Below are 15,000 nucleotides of genomic sequence, written 5' to 3' on the forward strand. Positions count from 1 at the left end.
TTTTGGACAAATCTTACCTAGACCTACCTTATGACCCAAATATGTGATCGAGATTTTTCCGAATTCACATTTCTTCAGATTTAAAACAAGCTTTGCTTTTTCAAGTGCTGACAATACTTTAGCTAAAATGCGTAAATGTTGCTCCCACGTATCTGAAAATATTACAAGATCATCCAAACACAAAACATAGTTATAAATTCCATTTAAAACTCTATTCATTAATCTCTGAAAAGTACTCGCTGCATTTCGTAGACCAAAAGCCATAACTTTGGGTTCATAACTACCGAAAGGTGTTATGAAAGCAGATATTTTCTGTGCTCGACTACTTAAAGGTACTTGCCAATAACCTTTGGCCAAATCAAGTTTAGAAATAAACTTAGCATTTCTTATTTTGTCTAAACAATCTTCTATCCTGGGGAGACGAAAATTACTTTGTTTCGTAACACTATTCACTTTTCTAAAATCAATACACAGCCTATCTGATCCATCTTCCTTCTTAACAAGAACTATTGGAGAACACCAGTCACTTTCGCTGGGAACAATAAAACCATTGTCTAGCATATACTTAATTTCCTGACGAACTGAATTTGCTTTTTCTGGGCTTAGACGATAAGGGCTTTGTCTAATGGATTTTGTGTCCTTCAACTCAATGGATTTTGTGTCCTGCAACTCAATATCGTGTTCTGAAAGATTAGTCAAACCCAATTTATCACTAACAGTTTCTGGATAATTTGAAAACACATTGAATAATTCCCTTGTTTTTTTTTCCTGTAAGCTAGAATTAAACAACGTGAAATTACTAAGAACATCAGAGTTCTTCTCAAAAGTAATTTCTCTCTGCGACACTGTTACAACTGGCATTGGACGTTCATTATATTTCTTTAGCAAGTTGATGTGCAACCACTTAGCTCTACGCTTACCCATATCAATTAAGTAATTCAGATTTCCCCTTTTTTCTATGATAGGAAATGGACCTTCGAACTTATAAGATAATGAGGGACCTTCTTTCTGGACTAATACTAAGACTTTATCACCCACATGGAAAATTCTGTCTTTAGCCTTAAGATCGTATTTTCTTTTAGTTTCCCCTTGACGGTTGCTCTCATTTTCTTTTACCATCTGCCAGGCTTTCCTTAAATCCTCTTTGTGATTTTCGATATTCTGTATGTAATCTTTTCTATCTTCTTCTTGCATTAACTTACACTTTAAAATTTCTAAAGGTCCTTTACCGGTGTGACCGAACAACAAATCAAAAGGACTAAATCCCGTGGTGTCATTAGGAGTTAATCGTAAAGCCAACAAGACAGAAGGTAACTTTTCTTCCCAATCATGTTCGAAATTATTACACAACTTCCTTAAGCAACTTTTCAACGTTTGATGAAAACGTTCAACAATTCCTTGTGATTCAGGGTGGTACGGGGTGGAAGTTACAAGTTTAATCCCTAACTCTTTCATTTGATCTCTGAAATACTTTGATACAAAATTGCTACCATTATCACTCTGTATAACGCAAGGAAGTCCAAATTTAGAGAAATAGTTCAGCAAGCGTTTAACTACAGTTTTTGCATTGCTATTTCTTACTGGGATTGCTTCTGGATATCGTGTTAGTCTATCAATGATTGTTAATAGATAGATATTCCCTCCCTGACTTCTGGGCAAAGGGCCTACGATATCAATTACGACATTCTCAAAAGGTTCTCCTACCGATGGGATATTACATAACGGGGCCCGGGGAATTACTTGATTAGGTTTGCCAGCCATTTGATATTCGTGACAACTTAAAACATATCTCTTCGCATCACTTTTCATTTTAGGCCAAAAGTACGTTTTAGTTATACACTTGAATGTTTTATTTACTCCTAAATGTCCTTGTTCATCGTGTGCTAATTTCAAAATTGATTCACGAAGTTTCCTAGGAGTTACTAATTGCTCTATGACCTCCTCTTTGCTACCTGTCTTAGGACGAACATAGCGATACAAAAGTTCGTCTTTTAAACTAAATGTTTCCTTACAAACATTTTCAGGTTCATCATCCAATTCACATTCAAAAATTCTAGTTAGTGTTTCATCTTCTCTCTGCATCTTAACTAGATCATCCTTACTCAATAAGCTAGTTTCTGAAACACTAATCTGTACATCACTTCTTTCGACACCTACATCATCATCTCTGCTCACATCATCAACATTTGTAAAGTCAGTTTCCTCAGCTACACTCATGCTAAGCTCATCATCACTGCCTCTATTACCTACGTTCGGATCCTCGAACAACCTATGACCGTAGTCAATATCTGTATCTAATCCTGACCTGGTTACTATCATTTCTGGCACTTGAACTTCACTTAAAATAGGATTCACACACTTGGAGGTAGTTAAATCATTGCCAACAATAATGTCAACGCCGTCTACGGGCAAAGTATCCACGACTACTAGTTTTACATCTCCTGTTACTAACTGACTTTCCAATTTCATCTTTAACAAAGGACAAACTACACAAGTGTTCGGAAACCCACCTAGCATAACTTTTTCTTTCATGCTGATTATTACATTCCTTGGTACACTCTCTCTCCTAACGAGTGATACGGCCGCTCCTGTATCTCTAAGCAAAACTACTTCCCTTGAATCACCTCCTTTAAGAGAAGAAACTAAACCTTCAGACAAAAATTCACCATAATGTTTCCTAGTTTCTTTCAAGAGACTATTCCTTCCTGAAGAAAGATTATTAACTAGTGACACAGGCTTCTTCACATTCTTAATTTCTACTGTGCAATTCCTAGCTATATGACCTTTCTTATTACAATTGTAACAAGTGACCTCTGAATTACTGACTGCCCATTGGCTCCTACAGTACCGAGAAATATGACCTTCCTTCCCACACGTGTAACAATAATAATGATAATAATCCCTGTTCCTATTATCGTTATTGTTAGAACTACTTTTACTATGTTGTGCCTTACTTGACAAAAGATCGTTTTTCTTTTTACTGCCAATTAAACCATGTGTGAGACTGTACTCATCTGCTAATCTCGTAGCACCGGCAAAGGATGTTTCACGCCTATCTTCTATATATAATTTGATGTCTGGGGATATGTTATCTTTGAAACTTTCTAACAAAACTAAGTTCTTGAGATCTTCAAAATTATCGACTTCAGCGAAAGTCAACCAATCACAAAACGATCTTTCTAACTTCTCTCCGTACTCTACATAAGTACTAGTATCATCTCTCTTCAAACTTCTAAACTTCTTACGGTACGCCTCTGGTACCAATCTGTATGCACTAAGTACGGTTTCTTTCACAGTATCATAATCTTTACTTTCTTCCTACGACAAACAACTATACACAGAATGTGCTTTACCACTTAAAACTGATTGTAAATAAAAAGTCCACTGTCTTTTAGGAGCGCCTACTCTGTTCATTAACTTTTCAAAAGACATAAAATATTTCGTAACATCTTCCTCATCAAATTTCGGTATAAGTTTAAGCACTGCACTCATATCTAAACTATCAGTGTCACTATTTAAAGATGAATTACTCCCTGATCTGCTACCTGACCGACTGTTATGAAGAGTTTGTCTTAAACGAGCCATTTCTAACTCAAGCTTACGCTGGCTTTCATTTTCTTCTCGCTTTCTTTCATTTTCTTCTCTTTCAGCTGCTCTTTCATCTCTCTCAAACATTTCCTGTTCTCTCTTAATAACATATTCACGGAGATCATCGCCATCTAGACCAAGAAGTTTACCTGAATCTATCAAATCTCTCGTAATCGCACTCATTCTGCTTCTTTCTATATTCTCCCTGTTTCAATTGGTTATGTAGTCGAAAATCCTGGCAAAGGTCGCCAACTGTTACGATCCCCGTGGGGATCGAACCAGGTTCTATTGAATTGATTAATGAAATGGGGACTCTTCGACTGAAAACCAAAAAGAAACAATAGGAAATATAGAAAGAAAACTCGCAAAAGGAAACATAATTTTATTTACAACTAGTCAAAGGTGAATGTTTCTTGATTGAGTACTTAGGAAGCACTGAACTAAACAAAGAAAATCATTTGATTAAACTACACTCCAGCAAATAGGGGAACAGTCAAGATGGTAGATAAATAATACAAAAAGAATATACTACTCTTCTCAGCAGCTCTCGACGGTTGACAGGGACGGAGATATTTCAGGTCTGGCGTTTCGTCGTTGGTAATGAGGGCGGGAGGCAACTCGTTAGGACATCTCGGACAAAGCTGGTTACATCTGCATTCTGGTCCTTACGCCTTCTCTTCTTTACTGAGCTTGTTCTCCCTCTCTCTTTCTCTCTCTCGGGTTTCCTCCTCTTCTCTCTTTCATACTCTCCTTTCTCTTGATCGCGTGGAAGTTTATATATCACTGTATGGGAGGGGTTAACTATGGACAGTTCCATATAAGGAAATTTTCTCGTTTCTTCATCCTCATTGGTGTTCCTTGAAACCGCTGATAACACCTAGTAACAGTAGTGTAGTAATTTTAGTCGTTGTCGTAGCAGCAATAGTACTGGTAGTAGGAATAACAGCATTTTTATAACTGTAATATCTCTCTCTCTCTCTCTCTCTCTCTCTCTCTCTCTCTCTCTCTCTCTCTCTCTCTCTCTCTCTCTCTCTCTTGCCATGAGACTCAATCTGAGAAGATATATATATATATATATATATATATATATATATATATATATATATATATATATATATATATATATATATATATATATATATATATATATATATATATATATATATATATACTCGAAAACACGTAGATATACAACAGTGACATTTCCTATTCTGGTTTTGGAATGGAATACGTTATGTTGCACAGAAATTAATCATTTAAGTCCTACGCCTGCGAGCCCATGTGGAAACTACTGGGGAAAAAAACCTCGTATCCATAGTATATAAGAGATTTTTCTGCTATTGATCCGGTTCGTCTGAATTTCAATTCGCAATATTTTCTCGTTAAGCAGAACTTTGGCATATTACAATTTATTCATTGGTCTTTGGAATATTCAAGAAAATGTTTTAGTTATCTATCATGAAAAACAGGATAATTTGTTTAATTTTAGAATAAGACAAGTTTCATAAATCTTGCAGAAAAAAAAAATAATGTTCCAATAAAGTATTAATGACGAAATAACAATTGAAAGTATATTTGCCAGTTCCCTCTTTGAATGTATTTCAATAAAATATTTTATAATAATTTATGCAAATACAGTTTTTTGAATAATGGTCATCTTTGAGAATGTTTTAATATTATATATTTATCTTAATTTTTTCAAGTTTCATTTTGAAATTTCCCAGTCTAATAACCACTTTTTAGACCCATATACAGTCAAACGAATACTTTACATTGCTCTTTCTATTTTTCAGATTAAATTATCATTAAAAAAAATTACAATTCAATAAAAAACTCTAATCACACTATCCCCTAAACTATTGAATTAAACAACCAATCTTTTTCAGACTTCTTGTATAAAAGAAAGATAACCAATACCATCAATTCTTAAGAGAATATCCAAAGTCCGCGAATGATAAAAATTATGTTGGATTGAGTACATGAGGTCTATCTCATGATAACTGTGAAATGATTATGCTTATCAGAATCAAAAGTAGTTAACGAGAAAAATTATTTTCAATCGAATAAAATGATCATTATAACTTGTCAGCATATGTTCCACTGGAGATGATATAATTTAAAATTTTTATAAGAATTCACGTTAAGACAAAAAACTTATTTCATACGTTAAGCTCTTTTCTTCAGTTGAATAAATGGGAATATTTTTTTTTCTCAGAAAAAAGGTGGCCACCATGTATATTGATTAGCATAGGAGAAATACATGTATTGTTCATATAAGCTTGACATAGTCCTCTTTTTACATGAATCTACTTCACTAAAAGATAAAGATATCCTTTGATTAACATTTATGCTCTTTTTGAGGATGGAGCTTTTTTCGAAGAGTTACGTGTTCTAACATGTGTGAAAATATTCATTTGTAGGTTACTTGAATGAAGGTTGGCAGGGACTTATGGTCTAACTAGAAATTTGATTCTTTCTTATTTCACCATTTTCCCGCTTGCACTCTGCTGAATGTATAATATCAAAAACCCACATATGGGACTATTGTGGCCTATTGGAAACGTACCTGCCTGGCGATTGCCGGATTGGGGTAGAGTCCTGCTCAAGTTCGATAGTTTCTTGTAGTGTCTAAAATCTCGCCATCCTTGTGAGCTAAGGATGGGGTTTGGGAGAGCCTATATGTGTACATGCTGAGTCATCCGCAGCCATTGCCTGGCTCTCCTAGCTTGGGTGGAGAAGGGGCTTGGGCGCTGAGCATTGTGTATATACGATCAGTGTCTTAAATTGTCCTGCTAGATGGGGCATTATCACTGTCCTTTGCCTCTGTCATTCATGAGTGTAGTTTAAACTTTAAACCGATAACTTTGAAATAGTTGGCGTGACCCAGTCACGAAGGAGGAACTATAACCGATAGAGCCAAAATGGAACTCAATGCTCAGTAAATCTGACAACAGGACTGGAGTTTGCCTGCCTTTCAATGAGATACGCTTTAGCAAATGATAATTGGTGACTTAGTGTCCTTGTTAATTGATTAAGTGCCTAAAATACTGAGAAGGTTATATTGTTATAGATTCGTTAAGCAAATGATAACATGGATCATTTAGAAGGGTATTTCTGTTATAGTCTTTATTTGTACACTTATAAAAGTACAGATGACATTTAAATAGAGGTAGTTGCCGCCATGCATAAATAACTTCTTTGCAGCCCTATGCATACACACATCTCTCTCTCTCTCTCTCTCTCTCTCTCTCTCTCTCTCCTCTCTCTCTCTCTCTCTCTCTCTCTCTCTTATATATATATATATATATATATATATATATATATATATATATATATATATATATATATATATATATATATATATATATATATATATATATATATATACTGTATATATTGCGTAAGTGTCTATGTGTGAGTCCTTGTGTGTGTCAGTGTAACTATATTCGTCCACATGTAGCTTGCAGTTCATACGGTCTGCATGAAGAAATAAAGAATACTTTTGTAAATGACAGAGTGACTTTAAAAATGTCTTTATATCCATAAGTAGAAAAATTTAAAAGACGAAAAAAAAGAGAATCTTCTAGACATCTATTCCGCATAAGAATGAGCAATCAACCTTTTTAATCATCATTTACGACTGAGATGAATAAAATCCCTCTGAAGCCTTTGGTAATCCTCTTAGGAACATTAAAGAAAATACTCCGCCTCGTATTCATTTACTAAAATAGTTAAAACTATAATATTTACTCATTTATCTTTAGAGTATGCAGAATAAATTCCTTTCTTTCTATGATAACCATTAGTGTCAGAAACAACTGTTCAATTGCAATATATCAGGCTCATTTCTTCCTTAGCGTTTTACGTTTTTAGGGGAAAAATTGCTTCATTATTTTCGTTCAGTGAATATCGTGTAGTATCACATTAAGAGAATTATAAAAGAATGAAAGGATTAACGTGAACGATGGGTGGATTTATTTTTAGCGCTGAAACAATTCTTTTTTTTTTTAGATTATCTGTTAGCATGCGTACTCAAGAACTCACATTATAATTACCTCCGCCAAGGTGGTTATATTTTCGAGTGTATTTATTTTTTCATGTTTTTGTCTGTGTTTCTGTGGACAGAATTACGTCAGACCTACTCACCAGATTTTGACGAAATCTTCACCACAGATAGATCTTAGTTCATGGACGATCCCGTTAAATTTTAGAGATCGGGATTTGCATTTTTTACCATTTTAAAGATTACATCAAAACAAATTGTCATATTATATGTTCACCAAATTTTAACACTGGATAGATATTATGCATCGGAAGAAAAAAATAAATTTTGGAGATGATACGGATCAAGATAACCATTCTTGATCAGCATTGCTATTTTTGCCATCTACTATACACTCAGCATATGAAAAGTAGGAGGCAATGTCCGTAGACTTTATATAAATGATGGCAATATTCACTGGCGGAGGTCTAAGATCTCTGATTGCTCTTATTATTATTATTATTATTATTATTATTATTATTATTATTATTATTATTATTATTATTATTATTATTATTATTATTAGCTAAGCTATAACCTTAGTTTGAAAAGCAGGATGCTATAATCCCAAGGGCTCCTACAGGGAAAAATAACCAAGAGAGTAAAGGAAATAAGGAAAAAAACTACGAGAGAAGTAATGAACAATCAAAATAATATATTCTGAGAACAGTAACAACATGAAAATAGATTTGCCATATACAAACTATGAAGAAAGACTTATGTGACCTAGTTCAACATGAAAATATTTGCTGCAACTTTGAATTTTTGAAGTTCCACCGATGCAACTAGCTGACTACAGGCACAGACACAGATACATGCAGATACAAAGACACATATAGATACATGTCTGTGAATGTGTGTTTAATTCTGCGGCAAGGACAGAATCAACAGCGTCTTAACCTTATGACACATTTATTGAGTCTAGGGAGAGACGAAGTAGCTGGAAATATAGGTCGTTTAATAACATCATTAACAGGAGTGGACGTCATTATCGTCATATTGGAAAGTTAACCCTCCTTGAAGGTTATCAAAGAAATAACCAAAACGAACAGTCAAACTGTATGTCTTGAAAAGCTTTTTATATATATATATATATATATATATATATATATATATATATATATATATATATATATATATATATATGCATATATATATATATATATATATATATATATATATATATATATATATATATATATATATATACTGTATATGTGTGTGTATGTGTGTGTAGTATTTCAGGTCAAGTACACTAGTGTATATATATATGTATATATATATATATATATATATATATATATATATATATATGTATATATATATATGTATATATATATATATATATATATATATATATATATATATATATATATATATATATATATATATATATATATATATAGTGAGTGTTTGAGTAATTCTTCTGCCGTTATAAAATCCAAAACGACTTCTCCTTATGACACATTACGGCGTCTAGGGTGGGACTAAGTGTCTAGAACTAAGGATTACTCAGCCGTTTAATACCACCATAAACAGGAGGTGGCATCAGAGAGGAAAGTAAACGATGCTTTAAGATTATTAAGGGCATAACAAAACCAAACAGTCAAAATGTCATGTGTAAATAGATAATTATTGTTTTCCTCTGTGCGCTAATGCCAAGAACTTCCTCATTGTCAATAAAATAATGATAACGTTTTATTGGTTTCAGTTAGAAAATTTTAATTAATTTGTTAGGCTGAAAAATATTATCATTATTATTATTATTATTATTATTATTATTATTATTATTATTATTATTATTATTATTATTATTATTATCATTATCATTATCATTATCATTATAATTATCATTATCATTATCATTATCCTTATCCTCATTATTATTATTATTATTATTATTATTATTATTATTATTATTATTACTTGCTAAGCTAGAACCCTAGTTGGAAAAGCAGAATACTATAAACCCAGGGGCCCTAAGAGGGAGAATAGTCTAGTGAGTAAAGGAAACAAGAAAAATTAAATATTTTAAGAACAGTAACAACATTAAAATAAATATTTCCTATATAAACTATAAAAGCATATGGTTATAACAATGTAAATTTTCCCTGTTTTATTTTGTCAATCCACAATCTCTTATTTCTTCATATTTATCATAATTCATACCTGAATACCATTAAATGTAGAAATAATCCTCTCCAGACTTTTAATCTATTCGTCATTATGTTTAACAACACTATTAGAAATGGAATTACAAACCTAGTGTCAACCACCTCTAAAACCAACAGCCATGAACGCCCGTTGAAATTGTTCACGAGAGAAATAATAATTTCCCTCTGTCTCTGTACCATTAGGCTGTTTCTGAAACTTATCTGGGACAACATTCTCCGTTGTGAATTTTAAAAGCAGTTTCTGCAAAGCAAACTAGTGATTTTGGACTTGAGATTTGCCTTGTTTCATCTAAAACATCACATTTGAAATTTAAAATGCTCATTTGTAAAACCAAACACAAGAGACATTGTTGCGAAAGTCAGATAAATTTAGGGAGGGTCACTGTTTTTCATCTAAAATTCTTCACATGAAATGGTTAGAACACAATTAGCCTAGTGTACCCGAGCCGTCAAAAATGACGTCTAAATATTTAGATATACACATAAACTGTGCACACACACACACACACACACACACACACACGCACGCGCGCGCGCGCACACATACCCTGGATGGGTACGCTCCTCGGACACCCCTTTAAGGGTATACTCAGTCGCGCGCGACCCCGACTCCGAAAAAAATTCAGGAAAACTTTAGTTATGCATCAATCTGTATTGATTGACATGCTAGAAATACTTCAAAGAATGCTAAAAACTACTGAAAATATAAATGATACCCATCTACAAAATAACTATTAATTGGAAATATATTAAAAATTTAAGTATACAAAAAAAAGACGACGTAAATATTCACAAAAAAATAGAAATATACATATACACATAAATCCCTTTAGGAACACCTTCTTAGATGGCAAAGCAACAGCGTGTAATTGCTGGAAATGAGTTGGACCCATAGAAGTCAAGATCTGAAATGAGAAAAAAAGGGTAACCTTTTTTGGCCAAAGAAATTTGTCCAAATTTCATGAATTTTTTTGGGTACCCAAATGAAATAGGAAGAGGCTAATTTTTTTCATAGAATATTATCCTAGAACAGAAATACATAATAAAATGTGCACTAATATGTAATTTACTGTTATATCAGGGGCGAAATCTAAAGGTCATTTTTTGACGGCCTAGTTTCACAATGTAAATTTCTTATGAAAATCATTGTATCTCCTATAAAATATGAAATTTATGCATTAAGATATACCAAAATATCACAAATTCTATACAGAACAAGAATATATAGAGATATGCCAACTTACTTTTCGGGTATGTCAACAAAATGGCCGCAGACCGCAACAACTCTTACAGCCCAATCCACCACTTGAAATGAAGAATGGGGTTGCAAACTCCATATTATCATCAACATCTCTTTTTAACTCCATTAGAAGTGTGTTGATGACATCCATGCCGAAGGAATACTGCCTGCTGGCCATTATTGAAGATAAATTCAAAATAAATAGAAAAAAAATCAAATTTGCAAAAAAATTTAAAAATTCAGAAATTAGCATTTGAGGGAAAATGGACCTCATGGCAATATATGGCATCTAAGCCAAAACCAATGTCATGCAAGTGGTAGACACACCATCCTTCCACACTTTCCAACTGTAAAGACCCAAACAAGTATCAACACTGTTCGACAATTTATAATTATGTAATAACTTTGCTGTTTGATCACTTACCCCTATAAAGGTATGTCAGGGTCGAGGTCGACCCCTGGGGGGGGGTAAAAAAACGGGGAAGGAGTGAAGTTAGACGAAAATCAGTCCTAAAGCAGACAATGGCATGTAGACTAGTCACCCCTTGCAGGTCGATCACTTCCATATTCGAGACAGCTGATGATTTATGGGGAAAAAACAGGTTTTGAAAATGCTGTAGGGGTCGCATACGACCCATCATACCTTTCCAGTGTTAAGTGATTCCACCCCTTCCCCTTTCCTACCTACAACCGGCTGGTTTGGGAATTTGTGGGAGTTTGGTTTCCGAGTGTACCTCAAAGAGTAGCCCCTCTCACCAGGGTGTGCCTTGATCGGGACAGGATATATATATATATATATATATATATATATATATATATATATATATATATATATATATATATATGTATGTATATATATGTATATATATGTATATATATACATATATACAGTATATATATATATTTATATATATATATATATATATATATATATATACATATATATAAATATTATATATATATATATATATATATATATATATATATATATATATATATGCACATATATATATATATATATATATATATATATATATATATATATATATATATATATATATATATAGATATATATATATATATATATATATATATAATATATATTTATATAATGTATATATATACAGTATATATATATATATATATATATATATATATATATATATATATATATATTCAAATAAGCCATATATATTTTTGATATATTAATGTCTGGATTTTCTTAACGACCTCGGGATCAGAGCCCCAGGCGAAATCACACAAAGACAAGAGCTTGGCTCCGGCCGGGAATCGAACCCTGGTCGGCAAGCTTATATAGACAGTGACTAACCCACTTGGCCACGAAGAAAGATAAAAGTCAATGACAATTCTACTGTACTTATACTTGTCGAATTCAGGTATTTTGTACATCTTCACCATCGTAGCTAATTGGTAGTTTGTTACTTGGCATTCAATTAATGATAAATTTTGCACATTTTTACGTGTTTTTCATATTCAAATAAGCCATATATATATGGCTTATTTGAATATGAAAAACACGTGAAAATGTGCAAAATTTATCATATTATATATATATATATATATATATATATATATATATATATATATATATATATATTTATATATATATATATATATATATATATATATATATATATTTATATATATATATATATATATATATATATATATATATATATATTTATATATATATATATATATATATATATATATATATATATATATATATATATATATATATATATATATATATATATACTTGCTTCTTACTACATAGGGGAGATTAACATAGAAAACTAGTATATATATATATATATATATATATATATATATATATATATATATATATATATATATATATATAAATATATATATATATATATATATATATATATATATATATATATATATATATATGTGTGTGTGTGTGTGTGTGTGTGTGTGTGTGTGTGCGCACACATACACACAAATACTTTCTCTTTATCATATGGGGAAGATTAACACGGGCAAAAATATCCTTTCAACATTTTACAGGCTAAAGAAGTACACTTGGCTTATGTAAATGATCCTCAAGTTCTCTAAGATTCCACGGAGATGGAATTAACACTTCTCAGAAGTAAGAAACATTTTGGAAAGTATCACTGCCAATCATAAATATCAAAATCTCCTTCATGTCCCCATCAGTGATAGTCAGGATAAAAAATATGATAATAATAAAGTAAAAAGTAAATAAACAGAAAGGGGAATATTAGAAACAGCAATCTTTCATTCGTGTATAAGGAAGAGACACGTCTTCACGGAAATTGGTTTGAAAAAAAAAATGGTGAGCATAAAGCGTTGAAAAAGAAATGTTTTCATTCAAACACTATACGAGACAGGTGGTAGAAAATTATGGCTGTTTTGCCTGAAATTTCGTAAGAGCCAAGCAGAATTTTGTGTGTGACAGTGTCATCTGTTGTTCCAGAAAAAAAGAGAAAATTATATTCCGGCAGCCTTATGTGCATGTTTATGAGAGAGAGAGAGAGAGAGAGAGAGAGAGAGAGAGAGAGAGAGAGAGAGAGAGAGAGTATATTCCGGATGCCTTATGTGCATGTTTGCGAGGCAGGCAGACAGACAGACAGACATACAGACTGACAGAGTGGGTGGTCTTGGGTGGAAATGTACTGAAAATTATACATTTTTAAAAGAAATCAATTTTTTTTTCATTCTTATTAAAAATCTATCAAAAATTCATTTAACTTCCATTATCATCTCCATTGTCACTATCAGTGTAATTAAAATGATGACATGTTAGAATTTATCTTGAAAATCATACAGAAAGTTGACACATTACGGTAGTTATTAGTTTATATTGTATCACTTTTGTTATTATGAGTAGTTGATAAAATAATAATAATAATAATAATAATAATAATAATAATAATAATAATAATAATAATAATAATAATAATAATAATAATAATAATAATAATAATAACTAGACTGCAACTGGCTAAAGCCAGTGGCGGAGGATTCCCCTGCAAAATAGGTGTGGAAATGCTTTCGTCAATCAGTAAAAGATATTATGTAATGGTTTATTGGCCTAATGACCCCTTGACTAAATTTTGAGTTATGTTAAACTATTCTAAAGCAATTTATCTGTATAATAGCAGGTATATGGAGGTAAAACATAGGCAAAAAGGACAAATATAGAGAAATTGACCTTTGTACTTGAAGACAATGGGCACTTACAAGGTCATGTGAAGGTCACGGGTTAAATATGACCCCATATTCTGAAAGAGCATGTGCGAATGGGAGAGGGGGTGTGACAACAAAACATCACTTTTAGCCAACGTCAAATTTTTTCCATGAAATAGCCATATGACCTTGAAAATGAGGGTCAAGGTCAAATTTGACATTTGATTTGGAGGTTTTATGCATATGTTTGGGGTAGTTTACTATAGCATACTATGACCAAAAACCAGTATATCATGGAGAAATTGCCAAAGTCACGATTTCCGCAATATCAAAAATAGTTAAAAATCTATATTAAAAAAAGTAATTAAGCAGTCGCTACAAAAGTTAAGCTAACCTTAGATTAATATATAGGGCATCATATGCCACCAAGATCAGGGCTTTGGCCCTTCCGGTTTTTGAGATCTCGGAAACAAACCTGTTTTGAGCCGGTTTGGCCATTAGCGACCTTGACCTTGACCTACTTGCATTAAATTATGGCAATTTCTGGGGATTTACCTCTGTATCGTTGTCCATAAGGCCATTAGCCATACGGCTTATACTTTAGTTCTAATGGCAATTTCAAATTTTACAAATTTTGCCTTTAAAAGCCCCTGTGACCTTGAAAAGTAGGTCAAGGTCACTTAAACTGGGTCTATGGCATATTCTTACCGTAGACTAACTATGATAATTATTTCAGATTTCTTGCGAAAAAAAACGCA

This window comes from Palaemon carinicauda, chromosome 11, assembly GCF_036898095.1.
Source record: "Palaemon carinicauda isolate YSFRI2023 chromosome 11, ASM3689809v2, whole genome shotgun sequence".
NCBI lineage: Eukaryota > Metazoa > Arthropoda > Malacostraca > Decapoda > Palaemonidae > Palaemon > Palaemon carinicauda.